Below are 19,413 nucleotides of genomic sequence, written 5' to 3'. Positions count from 1 at the left end.
TCCTTTATACATAAAAGAATATTCTGAAAGTACAGTTGTGTAGAGAGACATGAGATGCATTAAAATAAAGTGGAATGGAGCAACATTACTATCTTGGACTCACATGTTGTATATATGATTATATGCTATCATGAGCTTCAAATAGCATCAACGAGGCCAGTTTGAGAAGGTGCATTATCTCCTCTTTTGTTGAAAGCAATACTGCCTAATGGAACTACAATGTGAGCCATATATGGCTCATATATAGATTATATATGAGCTCATATAGATTATATATATATATATAGTAGTTCCATTTAGTTTATGTATATATACTATATATATATATGTAGTTCCATTTAGATTATATATATATATATATATATATAATCTAAATTTTTAGTAATCACATTAAAATGAAAATTAAATGAGATTAATTTTGCTATTTATTTTATTTAAATTGATAAATATAAAACATTATTTCTTGAACATGTAATCAATGTAAAGAATTTTAATGTGATATTTTGCATTCATAAGGGGGGAAAAAACTAAGTCTAAGAAGTCTGGTACATATTGTATACTTATAGCATATCTACATTTGGATTAGACTCATGTCAATAGCAACATGCAACTAGTAGCTACAATATTGGGGAGTGTAAATCTATTGTTTTATTCTAATCATAACTTAAAAAATTATGTACTAAAAAGATATGAAGAAAACTTCCTCCTAGCTTTGTATTCAGTTGAGTTTCAGTTAATCATTTGAGATCATTGTGTTTGCCCAGGTTTTGACAGTAAGGCCAGTTTCACAAGAGCACAAACTGCAGGAGTGTCAATCATCTTTTAGGGAATGTAGGTTGTGCAATGAATACCAATTATATGGCCTCCATGACAAGGGCTGTGATGGCTTTGCCTAGAGTTTCAATAATGGAGTCGACTTGAACTAGAAAGTGACATATTTCATTGTGTTCACTGCAAAACTGATACCTTATCAGAAAAACTATTTTTCTAGTGTCTCTAGAATATTGACCACTGTAAACAGATTTATAAAAGTTTCACATATACTGCATAGTTCTTTCTGCAAACCCCAAAGCAGAAAAAGTCCAGATTTGTGCTTTATTGCAAATATTTTGCACAATATTGGACTGAGAGCTTGAATAGAGATGTTACATAATAATTAGCTTTTTGAGCAAAAGCATTTAAAAACATTTTCTTCACTATTTGTTCCATATTTCTATTTTAAAATAGAAATATGAGATGTTTGGGGACATTCTCAGTAGAGAAGAGCTAGAGCTTGGTTTGAATCTGGTTTTAAATATGCTGAAGCTTCCATTCATGAAGTTCATGTTAATTAACAGAGACTGTCTCTGTGAAATGTATCTGTCACATGAGTTAAATTCATATCAACTTCTTTGTAGAATTTTAAACTTAAAAAGTATCTTTAAAATGGATTAATCTTCACCTTATAGATATGTGGCGAGTTTACAATGAATGATAAATATAGTGCATCCAGTGAGTGAAAGACATCAGAATTCTAACTCTTCACTCCAGTGTTAATTTAAGACCTAAGCTTCTTCAAATTCTTGAACTTCACAAGGGTTATGGAATTTCAAGATACTTAAACATCGAGGAGTTAAGCAGACATAAACTGTTACATATAGGGACCTTAAGATTTCTTCTAGTCAGCAGTTCCAACTCTGGTACTTAGATCAAGATTGTGCTGGAGTCATCTACAATGCTGATTATTAGCATGAATTTCTGGCTTGTCTCCTCACCTTCCAATCAGGGACTTTCAGAGCAGGTCTTGGGACTATAATTTTTAATCAAAGCCCTCAGGTGATCTGTAGAGTCAGATTAGAGAATCCTGTCTTGTGTTCCCAGGTGGCACTAGAGGTGAAGAACTCACCTGCCAATGCAAGAGACATAAGACGTGGGTTCAATCCCTGGGTCTGAAAGATCCCCTGCAGGAGGGCATGGCAACTCACTCCAGTATTCTTGCCTGGAGAATCCCATGGACAGAAGAGCCTGGTGGACTACAGTGCATAGGATTGCAAGGAGTCAGACATGAATGAAGCGACTTAGCACACACGTCCTGTGTTCTACAACTGAGAAAATATAAAATGGGAGAATTTCTAGTATTTGCCTTATATCTTGAGGCCACAAATGTCAGGCTTAGGATTAGAAGCTATTTGAGTGTTTGCCTAAATGACCTTGTCCCCTCTAATAATATTCCATACCATATATTGAACTAATTAAGGAGAAGAAAAAGGGACATATTGTAGGCATATTTTCAGCAATGAAGATTTTTAAAAATTGGTTTACTTGGTTTAAAATTAGCCAAACAGATTTCCTTTAACCCAGTTATTGATATTTTGCTTAATCAAGCTATCAAATTTTATAATAGAGTTCTTCAGAAAATCTTGCAAGCAAGTTTTCCTAAGCCCTTCTTTCATTTTTAAGGTATATGAGTTCTAAGATATTGTGAGATGATGCCCATATATTTTCTGCAGCAGCTGGAATCGTTTAGGTAGGTTTATGTAAATTTTATGCAAATATAACACATTTTATGCCCCCAAACTTATGGCGATCATAACTATTTTATTCACCAAAACTTGGCCTTCAGCAAGATCCTACTGAGGACTGATGATCTATGCAGCTTCCTTCTGCTTGGATTTTTGTGACATTTATCATCACCCTACTTGGATACTTGAAGACTTACAGTACGTGCATTTAGGGTTGAAATAAAACTCTGATTTTCCTCCAACCCAGGCTAAATTATTTACCACAAACATTTAGAGACTCTTTCCTTGGAGTTTCTTTTCTAGTTTCCCAGCACTACTCATCTTGATTCATTTTTGCCACAAAATAACAATTGTTTAGATTAGAATTTTACTATGTAAAAAGACACACCCCAGTATATATAGAAAGTCTTACCAAATTTTATTAGATTTAAGAGTAACTGTTTGCCAACAGCTAAATTTAGAAAAAGTAAGTTCCTGACAATACAGTTCTAGAGGAAATTTTAAGAGGTGATGATTTCATTAATTTTCAGAGTTTTATAGCCAGCTGGCAAAGGTTTTTCTATAACACTGTAGCTTACTGTCTTTGAAATTACTTTCTTTCTTAAATTAACCTGACTTAAAATGAGATAAAATTGGCGTCTGTATAATCTCAAAAGTATATTAACCAACTTAGATAATGGTACCCTCAGTTTATAACTGCTGCAATGTACTCTGTAAAAAGAGATTGATATTAGGAACATTTATAGATCTGTGTATTAGTTTTATCGACAGACAAATAACACTTAAAAATGGAATCATATATACCTAATCTTCTAGCCTTAAAGAAGAATTACCCATTTAAGTTATCAGTTCCTAGTTGTCCCACTTATGAGGATGGATAGACCACCAAGCTTGGAGCCAGAGGAACCAGATTCAGGTAATGGTCCTATCACTTTACTTATGTGACTTTAGGTTGGTAACAGAATTTCCCTGGGTCTCTGTTTCTTCAGCTCCAAAGTGGAAACATTAATACTAATGTTGCCTTCTTCACATGGTATTATAAAAGTAAAATTATGTGAGTGACAAGAGGAGAAATTGTGTTCCCCAGAATTTTAAGGGGTTTGTCTCATGGAGAGAGAACAAGTCAGAGTAAGTGGTTAGACACAGAATGTACACACCCGACAGTGTGTGCAGGGGAGAGTCCTGAATTAAGATGATCATATCTGAGCAGCAGGAGGGAGAGAGAGCAAAGAATACCAGGGAAGGGAGAACATGGTGGAAAGGAAATGGCCAGGTGCCATAAGTATAACCACTCCTGGGACAGAAAGGTTTAGAGAGTGTTTACGAGTGGATGGATGGATGGAATGAATGATCAGTGGTTGGACAAAAGAATCAACAGATGGATGGACAGACATATTCAGTAAGTCCCTGCACCAAGTTTTAAGAAAGTCATTAGTCAAGACCTAGTTTGGAGTGACTGCTCAATGGGCAAAGGAGTCCTCAGGGAGGCCCAGAATTCTTCAGGCTTAACATGTAAAATTTTTTTTCAGTTTTAACACAAGTGCCAGGTATTTCTGTTTTTTAAATATGTCTAATGGTGTGTGAGCTGACTACTTCAGGGGAAACCTGATGCCACTGCTAGAAGTCCTAGCCTTCTTCAGGTTATTTTAAAATCTTGATCCTAGTGACTGCTGCCTTGGATCCTAATTCTGTCTTCACAGTTGCAGAGCACTTTCTCTCCCTTTGACACAGGGTTGCATTTCTTTAAGCAATGGGCTTGATGCCTGGATAAGGGTGGAGAACTATATTGTGTATGTCAGCTCATGAATGTCAGCACTTTGAACCTCTGGAAAACATTACAAGTCATGTTAAATATGGAGTATTGAGAGTTAATTCCTACTTTTTCTAATATTCTCCAAATTAGAGAACATACAAGTCATGCATTATTTATGAGTCAAGTTCTCCCTGAAGGAGCAAACAGGCCTATGAAAGCCTATTTTACCTATGACATTTATGAAGTAGAGCACCAGGTTATTTTGTAATATTGTGGCTCTATAGTATTGTGTTTTCATAGAGAATTGAAACTATCATCAAAAACTTATCTTCCACTTTGTCAGTGATATGAAGGGTGAATCTTGTATCCTAGACATTCATCATTTATTCCTTTAACATTCACCCACATTTTATTTATATATTTATACATCATTCATTAATCAAACACTCACTTATTAGGCATTTGGCTAGGGGTCAGTGCTAGAGAGATGGGATAGAGTGGGACATGGTTTTTGGCCTAAAACATGGTGGTCAGTTGTCTAACATAAGAGGCCACATTGAGGTATCAAGAATAGAACTGAGGAAAAGGATTGGGGAACAAATAATAAGGAACTTACCAACTCGATGGACCTGAGTTTGAGCAAGCTCCAGGAGTTGGTGATGGACAGGGAGGCCTGGCATGCCACAGTCCTTGGGGTCGCAAAGAGATGGACGTGACTGAAGTGAACTGAACTAAATAAGTAACTACTGGGTGATGGAAGGAAAATGGCATTTGAAGTAGAAATACTAAGGTGATTCAAGAGTGTCAGTATGAAGGTGTGATCCACCAAAGTTATAAACCTATAGCTTTGGGAGAACCATATTGCTCTAGATTCTTTATCTACCATAAAAGAAAACTGAGGTCTTGCAGGGGCATAGGGCAAGTCATGGTCCCCTGGGGACTAGATCTTCTCAATCAATACCCAAGGTTTAGATATAGTTCCAGATGACCTCATCTTGTTAGTGGAAAGCATCAGGAAACTAGTGAATGCCTATTTCCTGCAGTATTTTGTTTTATTGTATTGTGATGCTATCTACAGTTGCATACCTTTTATTTCTATTATAAACAAATTATCTCATAGAATAATTACCTTTTCAAATACTTTTAATTGTGCCTAGTTCTCTCCATATAAAGCCTTTTTTTTCAGTCCCTCTTCTAATAACATTCTCTGGATGGCATCTTTAATTTTCCAGATCAGTTGTTTACTAACAGTATCCTAAGAGTTTATGTACTCTAAAGGTTACCTTGCTAATTTTTAAAAGCTAGGATACCTTGAAGAATTTTCTAGTTTAGGTCTCCAGCAATATCTGGCAAAACTATATGTCATTCTATGACTAATTTCAGTGAGAGATATTTAATAAGTTTATTTTTATTTATTTTTGTATTGAAGTATAGTTGATTTGATTTAGGTCATCCTGATGCTAAAGCTGAAGCTACAATACTTTGGCCATGTGATACAAAGAACCGACTCTTTGGAAGAGACCCTGATGTTGGGAAGGACAGGAGGACAAGAGGAGGATGGGATGACAGAGGATGAGGTGGTAGGATGGCATCACTGACTCAATGGACATGAGTTTGAGCAAAGTCTGGGAGACAGTGAAGGACAGGGAAGTCTGGAGAGCCGCAGTCCATGGGGTTGCAAAGAGACAGACATGACTTAGCAACTAAACAAACATAGTTGATTTGCAATATTAGTTTCAAGGGTACAGCATGGTGATTAAATATTTTTATAGATTTTATTCCATTAAAAATTATTACAAAATAATTTATATATTGCACTATGCTGTAATATATTCTTGTTGCTTATCTATTTTATACACTATTATTATTCAGTCACTAAGTTGTGTATGACTTTCTGTGACTCTATGGACTGCAGCACTCCAGGATCCCCTGTTCTTCAGAATTTGCTCAAATTCATGTGAATAGCTATCTAACCATTTTATACATGGTTGTTTGTATCTCTTAATTCTGTACCCCTGCATGTGTGCATGCTAAGTTGCTTCAGTTGTATCTGACTCTTTGTGACCCAATGAACTGTAGCCTGCCAGATTCTTCCATCCATGGGATTGTCCAGGCAAGAATACTGGAGTGAGTCACCATGCCCTCCTCCAGGGGATCTCCTGACCCAGGGATTGAACCTGCCTCTCTTATGTCTCCTGCATTGGCCGATGGGTTCTTTTACTACTAGCACTACCTGGGAAGCCCTCTCATACCCCTGTCTTCCCCAAGCCCTTTTCCCTTTCCCCACTGGTTTCTACTAGTTTCTTTTCTATATTCATGAATCTATTTCTGTCTTGTTATGTTCATTCACTTTATTCCATATATAGGTGACAACATACAGTATTTGTTTTCTCTGTCTGACATTTGATTAAGCATAATACTCTCTAGGGCCATCCATGTTGCTTCAAATAGCAGAATTTGATTCTTTCTTTATGGCTGAATATATATTTATCCATTCATCTGCTGATGGACATTTGGATTGCTTGCATATCTTGGCTGTTATAAAGAATGTTGCTGTAAACATTGGAGTGGATCTATTTTTTCATATTAGTTCTTTCTTTCTTTCTGGTAAAGAATCTGCCTGCAATGTGGGAGACCTGGGTTTGATCCCTGGGTTGGGAATATCCCCTGGAGAAGGGAATGGCTACCCATTCTAGTATTCTGGCCTGGAGAATTTTGTGGGCAGAGAAGCCTGTCAGGCTACAGTCCATGAGGTCTCAAAGAGTTGGACCTGACTGAGCGACTTTCACTTCACTTCATATATATGTGTGTGTATATATATATACACACACCCAGCAGTCGAATTGTTGGATCCAACGGTAGTTCTATTTTTAATTTTATTGAGCAACTTCCATATTGTTTTTCAAGTGACAGGGCCAATTTACATTCCTACCAAATATACCAGGGTTTCATTTTGTCCACATCCTCAAAAACATTTATTTGCATACTTTTTGATGATAGCCATTTTGACAGGTGACACTGTGGTTTTGATTTGCATTTCTCTAATAATTAGTGATGTTTAGCATCATCGCATGTGACTGTTAGTCATCTGTATGTCTTCTTTGGAAAAATGTCTATTGTGGTCTTCTGCCCATTTTGTAATCTGGTTGTTTGTTTGTTGATATTGAGTTGAATCAGCTGGTTTTATTTTTTGAATATTAACCTTTTGTAGGTCATACCATTTGTAGATATTTTCTCCCATTATGTCAATTGTTTTGTTGGTAACTTTCTATGCTGTGAAAAAAGCCTTAAATTTAATTAGGTTTCACTGCTTTTCCAACCAGCAAAGTGACTTCCCTGTGTTAGACCAGGCCTGGGGTGTCCATTATGTGGCTGTAATAGCTCACTACCCAGAGTATATTCTCCACCCATTTCATCTCTCTTTTCCTATGAGTAATTTTCTGGGGGCACAGGTCCCAAACTGACTGTTTCTCTTTCCTTCCTACCTGGTTCCATGTGGATCTTTCTTACAGCTTTGGTTGACCAGGAGTCTTTCAGTCAGTTCCCAATTAGCATTTAATGAGAACTGTTCCACATTTAGGTGTATTTTTTGATGTATTTTTTGATGGTTGGAGGTGAGTTCCATGTCTCCTATTTCACCAACTTGATCAATTGATAATTGTTTATTTTTATGATATACTGAAGTTTACAGTTTCCTAACAAAGAGTGATATGATCTAAATTACCAAGCAACCAAGAATTTAAATGAAGAGGTTAAAAAAAATGACCGTTAGTCTAATCCCCATACTATCCATTTGAGCATCAAATTCCACAAATCTTGTTTACAAAGTCTTTACTTTTTTCCCTCTCTTTAAAGACAATATCAGCCTCAGAGAACCTGGTAAATTAGTAGACCAAAGGGAATTCTAACCTTTTGATTTTTAGTCTCATTTCTCCATATGATGCCAATGTGGACATAGGGGGCCCATGCACACATCAAAGAAGATCATACTAAAGATAGAAAAAGGAAAAATAAGAAGGAAATGAGGAAAGAAAATTGAAAAAAAGAAAACAGTAATCTCCCCTTTGGTGAGCTCTGGATATAAATAAGGGTGAGGTTAAAAAGTGAGTCATTATTCCATTGCCTAATCCTTTTGTGGGGTAAAACAATGATGCTATGAAATAGATGCTGTTAAAGAGGCATTTATGTGACTATTAGCCTCTGGAACAATAGACAGGCAGCAGTGTGTTGTTCTGGAGAATATTCAAAGAGGAGGAGTCATTTTGTCCTTTTAAAAATTTAATATCTTTTTTTTTTCTTTCCTGTATCATTTGAAAGAGGCTCCTTTTTTCCTTTTCTTAAGCAAAGTAAGTATTTTTCCCTAGCAGGTAGTGAGTGAATTCTTTTTGCCAGCAGGAAGAAAAGCAATTTTTTGAATGCCAAAAATAGCTCCTTTGTGTGAATATATAACATCGCCAAAGACATTCTCGAGAAGAAAGGAAAGAGTCATGATCTGAATTAATATTTTTAAAATATACAGTCAGTGGAATGTTAGCAATATAACAGAAACACATTGATAATGAATAGACTGAAAAGAAACAAGTGATCTGATCTATAATCAAAACAGCCCCCCAAATCTGAAAGTTTCTCCTGTTTGCAATGCTTCTGGCTTTTTGTGTGGTCTCAGAATGATAATTCATCACCCAAGACCATGTCTATGGGACATAGGTGTTTCTAGTCATCCTATTTACTTCAAGACATTTCTTCCCTTCCATTCCTTCTATTACCTTTTTTCTATGCAAAATGCAAAGAACAGCTATGACCAACCTAGACAGCATATTAAAAAGCAGAGACATTAGTTTGCCAACAAAAGTCTGTCTGGTCAAAGCTATGGTTTTTCCAGTAGTCATGTATGGATGTGAGAGTTGGAGTATAAAGAAACCTGAGCACTGAAGAATTGATGCTTTTGAACTGTGGTATGGGAGAAGACTCTTGAGAGTCCCTTGGACTGCAAGGAGATCAAACCAGTGAATCCTGAAAGGAAATCAGTCCTGAATATTCATTGGAATGACTGATGCTGAAACTCCAATACTTTGGCCATCTGATGTGAAGAACTGACTCATTGGGAAAGACCCTGATTCTGGGAAAGACTGAAGGCAGGAGGGGAAGAGGACAACAGAGGATGAGATGGTTGGATGGCATCACTGACTCAATGGACATGAGTTTGAGCAAGCTCCAGTAGTTGGTGATGGACCGGGAAGCCTGGCATGCTGCAGTCTATGGGGTCACAAAGAGTCAGACACGAATGAACAACTGAACTGAACTGATACAACATTGCCAAGTAAGCAAAGCATTTGCAAATATTTTCTCTCAATCTGTGGGATGTCCTTTTGGTTTTTTTATTTTTATTTTTTTTAATAGTTTCCTTGACTGCAAAAGCTTTTGAGTTTATGTAGGACCCATTTGTTTATTAGTGGTGGTGGTTATCTATTGCTTTTACCCACCAAGTATCACTTCCTGTTTTATTGAGTTACACTTCCTTTTTCTTTGAAGAACTTACGACCCTTGTTCTATGTGATTTTTGTGGCGCTGTCAGCCCAGCTGTCCTGCCTTTCTTCCCACTAGTCAATAGACATGTGAGCAAGCTTAAACAGTGAGATAATCTCCCATAAATTTGAATCTTGAGTTGTTGTTGTTGAGTTGCTGAGTCATGTCCGACTCTTTGTAACTCCATGGACTGCAGCATGCCAGGCTCCTCTGTTCTCCACCATCTCTGGAAGTTTGTTCAAATTCCATTAAATCAGTGGTGCAATCTAACCACCTCATACTCTGTCACCCCCTTCTCCTTTTGCTTTCGATCTTTCCCAACATCAGGGTCTTTTCCAATGAGTCTGCTGTTTACATCAAGTGACCAAAGTATTGGAGTTTCAGCATTAGCATCAGTCCTTCCAATGAATATTCAGGGTTTATTTCCTTTAGGATTGACTGATTTGATCTCCTTGAAGTCCAAGGGACTCTCAAGAGTCTACTCCAGCACCACAATTCAAAAGCATCAATTCTTTGGTTCTCAGCCTTCTTTATGGACCAACTGTAATATCCATACATGACTACTTGAAAAAACATAGCTTTGACTCTATTGATCTTTGTTGGCAAAGTGATAGCTCTGCTTTTTAATATGCTGTTGAGATTTGTCATAGCTTTCTTTCTAAGCAGCAAATATCTTTTAATTTCATGGCTGCAGTTGTCATTTGCAATGATTTTGGAGCCCCTCAACAAAGCTAGTGAAGGTGATGAAATTCCAGCTGAGCTATTTCAAATCCTGAAAGATGATGCTGTGAAAGTGCTGCACTCAATATGCCAGCAAATTTGGAAAACTCAGCAGTGGCCACAGGGCTGGAAAAGGTCAGTTTTCATCCCAATCCCAAAGAAAGGCAATGCCAAAGAATGTTCAAACTACCACACAATTGCACTCGTCTCACACGCTAGTAAAGTAACCCTTAAAATTCTGCAAGCCAAGCTTCAGGAATACATGAACCATGAACTTCCAGATGTTCAAGTTGGTTTTAGAAAAGGCAGAGGAACCAGAGGTCAAATTGCCAACATCTGCTGGATCATGGAAAAAGCAAGAGAGTTCCCGAAAAACATCTATTTCTGCTTTCTTGACTATGCCAAAGCCTTTGACCATGTGGATCACAATAAACTGTGGAAAGTTCTGAAAGAGATGGGAATACCAGACCACATGACCTGCCTCTTGAGAAACCTGTATTCAGGTCAGGAAGCAACAGTTAAAACTGGACATGGACAACAGACTGGTTCCAAACAGGAAAAGGAATACATCAAGGCTGTATATTGTCATCCTACTTATTTAACTTAAATGCAAGTACATCATGAGAAATGCTGGGCTGGAGGAAGCACAAGCTGGAATCAAGATTGTCGGGAGAAATATCAATAACCTCAGATATGCAGAAAATGAGGAAGAACTAAAGAGTCTCTTGATGAAAGTAAAAGCAGAGAGTGAAAAAGTTGGCTTAAAGCTCAACATTCAGAAAACTAAGATCATGGCATCCCATCCCATCACTTCATGGCAAATAGATGGGGAAACAGTGGACACAGTGGCTGACTTTATTTATTTATTTTTTTGAGCTTCAAAATCATTGCAGATGGTGATTGCAGCCATGAAATTAAAAGACTCTTGTTCATCGGAAGGAAAGTTATGACCAACCTGCTGCTGCTGCTAAGTTGCTTCAGTCGTGTCTGACTCTGTGCAACCCCATAGATAGCGGCCCACCAGGCTCCCCCATCCCTGGGATTCTCCAGGCAAGAATACTGGAGTGGGTTGCCATTTCCTTCTCCAATGGAGGAAAGTGAAAATTAAAAGTGAAGTCGCTCAGTCGTGTCCCACCCTTAGCAATCCCATGGACTGCAGCCTACCAGGCTCCTCCATCCATGGAATTTTCCAGGCAAGAGTACTGGAGTGGGGTGCCATTGCCTTCTCCATATGACCAACCTAGACAGCATATTAAAAAGCAGACATTACTTTGCCAACAAAGGTCTGTCTTGTCAAGGCTATTGTTTTTCCAGTAGTCATGTATGGATGTGAGAGTTGGAGTATAAAGAAAGCTGAGAGCTGAAGAATTGATTCTTTTGAACTGTGGTGTTGGAGAAGACTCTTGAGAGTCCCTTGGACTACAAGGAGATCCAACCAGTCCATCATAAAGGAGATCAGTCCTGGGTGTTCATTGGAAGGACTGATGCTGAAGCTGAAACTCCAATCTTTTGGCCACCTGATGTGAATAACTGACTCATTTGAAAAGGCCCTGATGCTGGGAAAGATTGAGGGTGGGAGAAGGGAATGACAGAGGATGAGATGGTTGGATGGCATCACCGACTCAATGGCCATGAGTCTGGGTAAACTCTGGGAGTTGCTGATGGACAGGGCTGCTGTTCATGGGGTCTCAAAGAGTGGGACACAACTGAGTGACTGAACTGAACTGAATGGTGTTAGAGAATGTTCTAGTTTCATTCTTTTACAAGTGGTTGACCAGTTTTCCCAGCACCACTTGTTAAAGAGATTGTCTTTTCTCCATTATATATTCTTGCCTCCTTTGTCAAAGATAAGGTGTCCATAGGTGCATGGATTTATCTCTGGGCTTTCTATTTTGTTCCATTGATCTATATTTCTGTATACTGTGTTGATGACTGTAGCTTTGTAGTATAGTCTGAAGTCAGACAAGTTGATTCCTCCAGTTTCATTCTTCTTTCTCAAGATTGCTTTGACTCTTCAAGGTTTTTTGGAATTTCCATATAAACTGTGAAATCATTTGTTCTAGTTCTCTGAAAAATACCATTGGTAGCTTGATGGGGATTGCATTGAATCTATAGATTGCTTTGGGTAGTATACTCATTTTCACTATATTGATTCTTCCAATCCATGAACATGGTATATTTCTCCATCTATTTGTGTCATTTGATTTCTTTCATTAGTGTTTTATAGTTTTCTATATATAGGTCTTTTGTTTCTTTAGGTAGATTTATTCCTAAGTATTTTGTTCTTTTTGATGCAATGGTGAATGGAATTGTTTCCTTAATTTCTCTTTCTATTTTCTCATTGTTAGTGTATAGGAATGCAAGAGATTTCTGTGCATTAATTTTATATCCTGCAACTTTACTATGTTCATTAATTAGCTCTAGTAATTTTCTGGTGGAGTCTTTAGGGTTTTCTATGTAGAGGATCATGTCATCTGCAAACAGTGAGAGTTTTACATCTTCTTTTCCAATCTGGGTTCCCTTTATTTCTTTTCTTCTCTTATTGCTGTGGCTAAAACTTCCAAAACTATGTTGACTAGCAGTGGTGAGAGTGGGCAACCTTGTCTTGTTTCTGACTTTATGGGAAATGCTTTCAATTTTTCACCATTGAGGATAATGTTTGCTGTGGGTTTATCATATATGGCTTTTATTATGTTGAGGTATGTTCCTTCTATGCCTGCTTTCTGGAGGGTTTTTATCATAAATGGATGTTGAATTTTGTCAAAGGCTTTCTCTGCATCTACTGAGATAATCATATGGTTTTTACCTTTCAATTTGTTAATGTGGTGTATCACATTGATTGATTTGCGAATGTTGAAGAACCCTTGCATTAATTAAACAGTTTCTAATGTTTGTTTTCATGGGCTAAAGTCATGCTTGTGAATTTCAATTTGTCTTCTATCTTATCCACTTTATATCAATCTTCCCTTTCCAACTGCTTGTGTTGAACTCCCAAGCTGCAGTGTCAAACTATAGACAACAGCCTTATGGAGGCTGATTAAGCATCTCTCAGAATTGTGTAATGTCAGATATTATTTTTAAAAAAGCCTGTCTCTCTATTTATCTATCAACATCAATCTATTGATCTATCATCTATCTATCTAATCTACCAAGTCTATCTATTCTAAAGGGTTTCCTTGTCTAAATATTGCATGAACTCTACCTCCTGGATAATGCACATTTTGACATCTATAAGTGGTTCTGCCACAACAAAACTTAAAATGTGGGAATGGCTTCAGAAACAGGCAGAGTGTAGAAGTAGGAAACACTGTAAGAATTTTGAGGATAGTGTGGGTGAAAACTTCAAAATGCTTTGAACATACTATTCATAGAATTTTGAATTTTGTAGAGACTGATAGTGAAGACTTAGAAGAATGAGAGAGAAATCTTGGAAGTTGCAGTAAAGGGCAGATATTAGCAGTACCTTCACTTTTGATAATATGGAAACTAGGAAATGTGCCTAATAAACTGGAGGCTCTAGCTAAGGAGATTTCCAAGCAAAGCATTTTGATAACACCTGGTTTCTTCTTGCTACTTGAAATAAAATGTGAGATGAGAGAGAGGAAGAGAAACTCAGCAAAGAGCTATCAAACCAAGAGAAGGCATACATGATGGTTTGAAAGCTCTCAGACTCTTCAGATGTTCCAAGATGCTAAAACTGAAGAAGAAAAAAAAAAACACGGTTTCTCTGAACAAACATCAAATCTAGGGTAACTTTAGGAAAACATTGTATGAAGGAAGAGATAAAGTTCAGAGTGTAACTACCATATCTTTTATTAAGATCTTTAAAAGATCTATTAAATTCCATCTATTAAAAAGATTGATGCTTTTGAACTGTGGTGTTGGAAAGGACTCTTGAGAGTCCCTTGGACTTCAAGGAGATAAACCACTCAATTGTGAAGGAATCAGTCCTGAATATTCATTGGAAGGACTGATGCTACAGCTGAAACTCCAATACTTCAGCCACCTGATGTGAACAACTGACTGACAGGGAAGCCTGGTGTGCTGCAGTCCATGGGGTCTCAAAGAGTCAGACATGACTGAGTGACTGAACTGGACTAAAAAGATCTGAGGTAGTGCCTCAAAGAACCTTCCAACAGACTAAGGCCCATTGAAGGAATTAAGTACATTCCAAGGAACCTCTCAATCAAATAGTAGGGTTTCTAGGAATTTTCAGGACATTGTCCTTTAGTTATCTCCAAAGAATCCCTAAAAAGGGAGGGGTTTATCCAGAAGAGGTTTGTGGGTATGCTTTTTGTCTACTGGATTTGACATCAAGAAGTTCTATAGGAAACTCACAAAGTTGTTAAATATAGGCAGAAGCATGGCTGGTTTGGACTGAGAGAGCAGAGATAGTATTAATGGGGAGAGACTGACCTTTGAATCACCAGAATTTTAACACGTGCTGCATTTTATGAAAATGGAGAGATGACTCAGAGGGTAGAACCAGGAGCCTTGTGGACAAAGTAGAGAAACATGAAGAGTTATTTCTGATATGAGATCTAGTCAAGAGCTTCTAATATTTGCCTGGCTGAATTTCAGAACTTCCACAGAACTAATTAATTCCTCTGTGTCTCTCACCCACCACTTTGAACAAGACTGTCAATAGTGGTTATTTTATGCCTGTCCTGCCATTACATGCTGGGCGAGTGGGGTAGGGAGACAGGTTGTTTCTTTTGTCTCGTAGGTCTACAAGCCTCAAAGAACTGTACTAAAAGATTTTACTTGAGGAAGCTCATCCATTCTTGGGCTTTATTTAGATGATGAGATATAGTGCTTTGAGCTGATGTTGAGGTGAGATATGAATTTTGAGATCTTTGGGGACAATAAAAATTTATTTTGTATTTCAGGGGGATAAAAATCACTGAGATCCAGAGGATAGATTATAGGTAGTTTCTGTTAATATGTGGCTCCCCAGTTATCCTTGCCTACTGGGATTCTCACTCTTATGTAATCTCTTCCTGTTAAGAGTGGTCTGGGCTTTTTGACTCACTTCTCATAAGTAAAATACAGCAGAAGTGATGAGATGTCAATTCTGAGATGAGATAATAAAAGACTGATTTTCATCTGTGAAACTCTCTCACTATTTTGAATGGCTCACTCTGGGGAAAGCCAACTTCCATGTCAGGAGGCAGCCCTGTGGTGGGTTCCACAGAAGTGAGCTTGAAAGCAGACTTTCTGAGACTTGCCAACAGTCATGTGAATAAGCTTGGATCCTCCCCAGTCAATCCTTGAGATGACTGCAGCCTCAGCCAAAACTGAATGTACTTCATAACAAAATCTAAGGCAGATCTCACCAGGTGATCTGCTCTTGGATTTCTGAACTATAAAACCTGTTGGATAATAAGTGTTTTGCAATTTTAGCCTCTAAATGGTAGGATAATTTATTATGCAGAAATGGATCAAAATACGTTTGTGTTCTAGAGGATGTATCAGTATAAATACTGATACATACTTGTATGTGTTCAGTCGCTCAGTTGGGTCTGACTCTTTGTACCCCCATGAACTGTATGTAGCCCACCAGGCTCTGCTGTCCATGGAATCTTCTAGGCAAGAATACTGGAGTAGGTGGCCATTTCCTACTCTAAGGGATCTTCATGACCCAGGGAAGAGAGACCTGTGTCTCTTGCGCCTCTTGCATTTTGCAGATAGATTCTTTACCACTGCGCTACCTGGGAATCCATTCTAGAGAATAAACCGCACTAAAATATTCTAATTGCTGGTATGCAATATTTTATGAAGAGGCAATTCCAGTCCATTTAATAGGATGACATTGTCAATGAATCCTTTAGTCACCTTTTGAAGAGGACCAACCTCAAGTTGATCTTCTACCTCTCCACTATCTTACTTTATATTTTGCTTAATTCTTTTAAATATAAAATGATAGCTAAAAAAGGCATGATGGGTATGATGTTCCCTTCATATGATGTTCCCGTTGAGTATTCCAGGTTAGAATACTCAAAGGTAAAATGGGTTGGATTAATATTTAACCATAGCTAACCTTTACCTTTATGGTATGCTATATCTGTACCAGGCACTGTGGAAATTGCTTTATATTATCATTTTAGGTAATTCTCATAACTACCCTTTGGAGTAGATATCCTTATTACTCCTAATTTAGGGAGATTTGCCAAATGTCACATATTGGTAGAAGGTGGATTTGAAATTTGAGCTCAGGGCCTGCCTGTCTTTAAGGCCTGAGTTCTTAATCACTCTAGGCCAGGAAGATTTCCTGTGCCTAAAATACACTATTAAACAGGGTGAAATCTTTTCATGTCCCAATGCTGATGAAACAGAACCAGGGTTATCCCTTTCAGTGTCTGTACGGAGGCAGCCTGAGGTGGGTTTTGAATCCAAAGAGGCCCCTTTGCCAAACCTGAGGCTATGATGATTTTGAAGGGAGGGGCGATTATCCAAGCTGAAATCAACTGTCACCAGATTATAGCCTTTACCCCTAAGAAAACTTTGGCTAATCTTAAATGTTGTCCAGAATGTGGGAGATATTTGAACTGGACAGTTATACTGGTTTTTAGTATCAGTAGCACATGATCCTAAGGACTCCATCTCAGAGTTTATAGAGACATTGGGTTGACTAGAACCAAAACTCCAAAACAGCCTGTACCCAAGACCATCACCACACTCTTTTTCACAAGGGAAAAGGGAGCTGGCATTTATTTTAAACTGTCATGTGTTAGAGCATTTATAACAAGCCTTACGTGTTTAGGGTCATTCTGACAAATGTCCTTGACTCACTTGTATGTTATTTTTAAAAGACAATTGAAATAAAATACAATGGACATAATATTAACAACTTTCTGTTCTACTTGAGAAAGCAAATCTTTTTTAAGAATTTGGCATTAGTACCATTTTTAAAAATGGAATTTTAGTTAAAGTTCTTAACTATTTATTTGTAATTGCTTTTTCCTCTAATTCTCCAGCAAACTTATTGTTTTTACAATTGAATTCCATTTATCTCTCACTTTTAAATTTTAGCATAATTTAAAAAAATAATTGTTGGAAAATACAATCCCTGTGTTTTTGGTCAACTTTCTCGTACTCAGACTATGGATTAATTAACAGAGTGATGATCAGGCCAAAGTTTATCTTATTATACCAGAGTTTTTAGGTCATTTTCAGTTTTCTTATTTTTTCTTTTCAGATTTTCACTTGAAAAGAAAGTTAATTGGGAAATACCAGCAAAGTTTGTTTGTTTTTTTTTCCTTCCTCTTTTAGCTACTCAACTGCCAACTGCCAAGTCTTTCTGATTTCTTTATCAGATATGCACAAGATACAGGGCAATTGTGACTGTCTCTGGAGTTGGCAATAGTTAAATGGAATTATAGAGAATGATTCAAACCAACATGTATTTTGTGGAGTCTTTTGATTACACACAGCTTTCTTTGAGACATAAAAACCTCTTGAAGGATTAGCTTGCTAGAGAGAATTACCATTTTGGAAGATTTGTGTCACATTTCAATGATAAAATTATTCCCCCAAAAATGCTCTCTGTAAATAATCTCTAAATTCTCACAAACATCTGAGCTCTTGTGGGCCAGAATCAGGGCACAATTTGCATAAATTAAGCATACACATAAATATACTTGCATTTCATAATCCAAAGGTCTCTAGATTGTGTTATGTTTCTCTCTGGAAAATTTTATCAGAGTAACTACCATCTATTCAGAAAAGCCTGTGATATAGACCCTGAAAATATTATTGTGGATACCTTATTTTATTTAACCACTTATGTATCACAGCTATGTTTAAGGTGGCAGCTGAGTTAATTTAGTTAAAATCTAAATATGTTGTATGTATCTTTTCCTCAATAATCTAGTGCGAAATACAAAGTTTATTTTTTTCCCTTAACAACTTAAGGTGCCTAAATTGTGTATTATAGACAAATTACTCTAATGATAACTCTTCTGATAAATATAAGCACTCTTTTTTCTTTCAAGTAAAATTTTGCATATTGCTACTGTTAGCTCATCAACAAATTCTATGAAAGTGTTTTTATCAGAATATCTAATCTGCTGATAGAAAATTTTGTTCTGTTTCTGTCTTAATAGAATTTCAATCATAAAGTATTAGTGCTGGAAAGTAACTTGGAAAAAATTATGTGCAATTGGTTTCTCATCAGAAATTGTCCAGAGAGATTGAGCAATTTTGCATGTTTAGCTAATGACAAACCACTGTAACCAGAAAGCAAAATGGGACCTAAATGCTATCTTCTCTGTTAAGTTGAAGTCCATGTCAAACAAAAATCTCACTTTGGAAACTCGCCTTGCAAATTAGCTCAGTAATTGTAGGCAAGGCCAAGTGATCTTGGCTTACAGTCTCCCAACAAGACATTTCATAGAGGAGAGGGAGCAGAGTGAATTTGTGCTATGCTTTCCTATCTAAACCCTCCTTGGGCAGGCTCCCACCTTACAGCTTTCCAATCCCAGTGTACATTGGGGTGAGACATTTTGGAGAGGTCAGTTTGGAATATGAAATGCTCTATGACAGGAAGAATTCAGAGAATGTGCTTGTGTAAATAGGAGAGTGGTGCCACTGTGACTAGGATGAGGGTGGGTATGATGAAGAGGTAGGTGGAGAGGAGAAGGGAGAGATGTGATACTCCTGAAAATAATTTGCTCCCATGTCACCCCTGTAAAACGCATCTCCCTTAAATCAGGCAGGCATAATGAATGGTGTGATAGCCAATAGCCTGCACAGTTATAAAACATGGCCTGTCATCCTAGAGATGGCCCATTACCACTCACTAAAACAGTCTGTCACGGTGCTGCTCCAGGGCTATTCATTTTTCATGACCCTCTTGGCGATGTGATGGGGATTTCCTGAAACCATGTTCAGATCCCCACCCAGCAAGTGCTG

The sequence above is a fragment of the Bos mutus genome, chromosome 1 (assembly GCF_027580195.1).
Source record: "Bos mutus isolate GX-2022 chromosome 1, NWIPB_WYAK_1.1, whole genome shotgun sequence".
In the NCBI taxonomy this organism is placed as follows: domain Eukaryota; kingdom Metazoa; phylum Chordata; class Mammalia; order Artiodactyla; family Bovidae; genus Bos; species Bos mutus.
Note: the sequence above shows the minus strand (reverse complement) of the source record.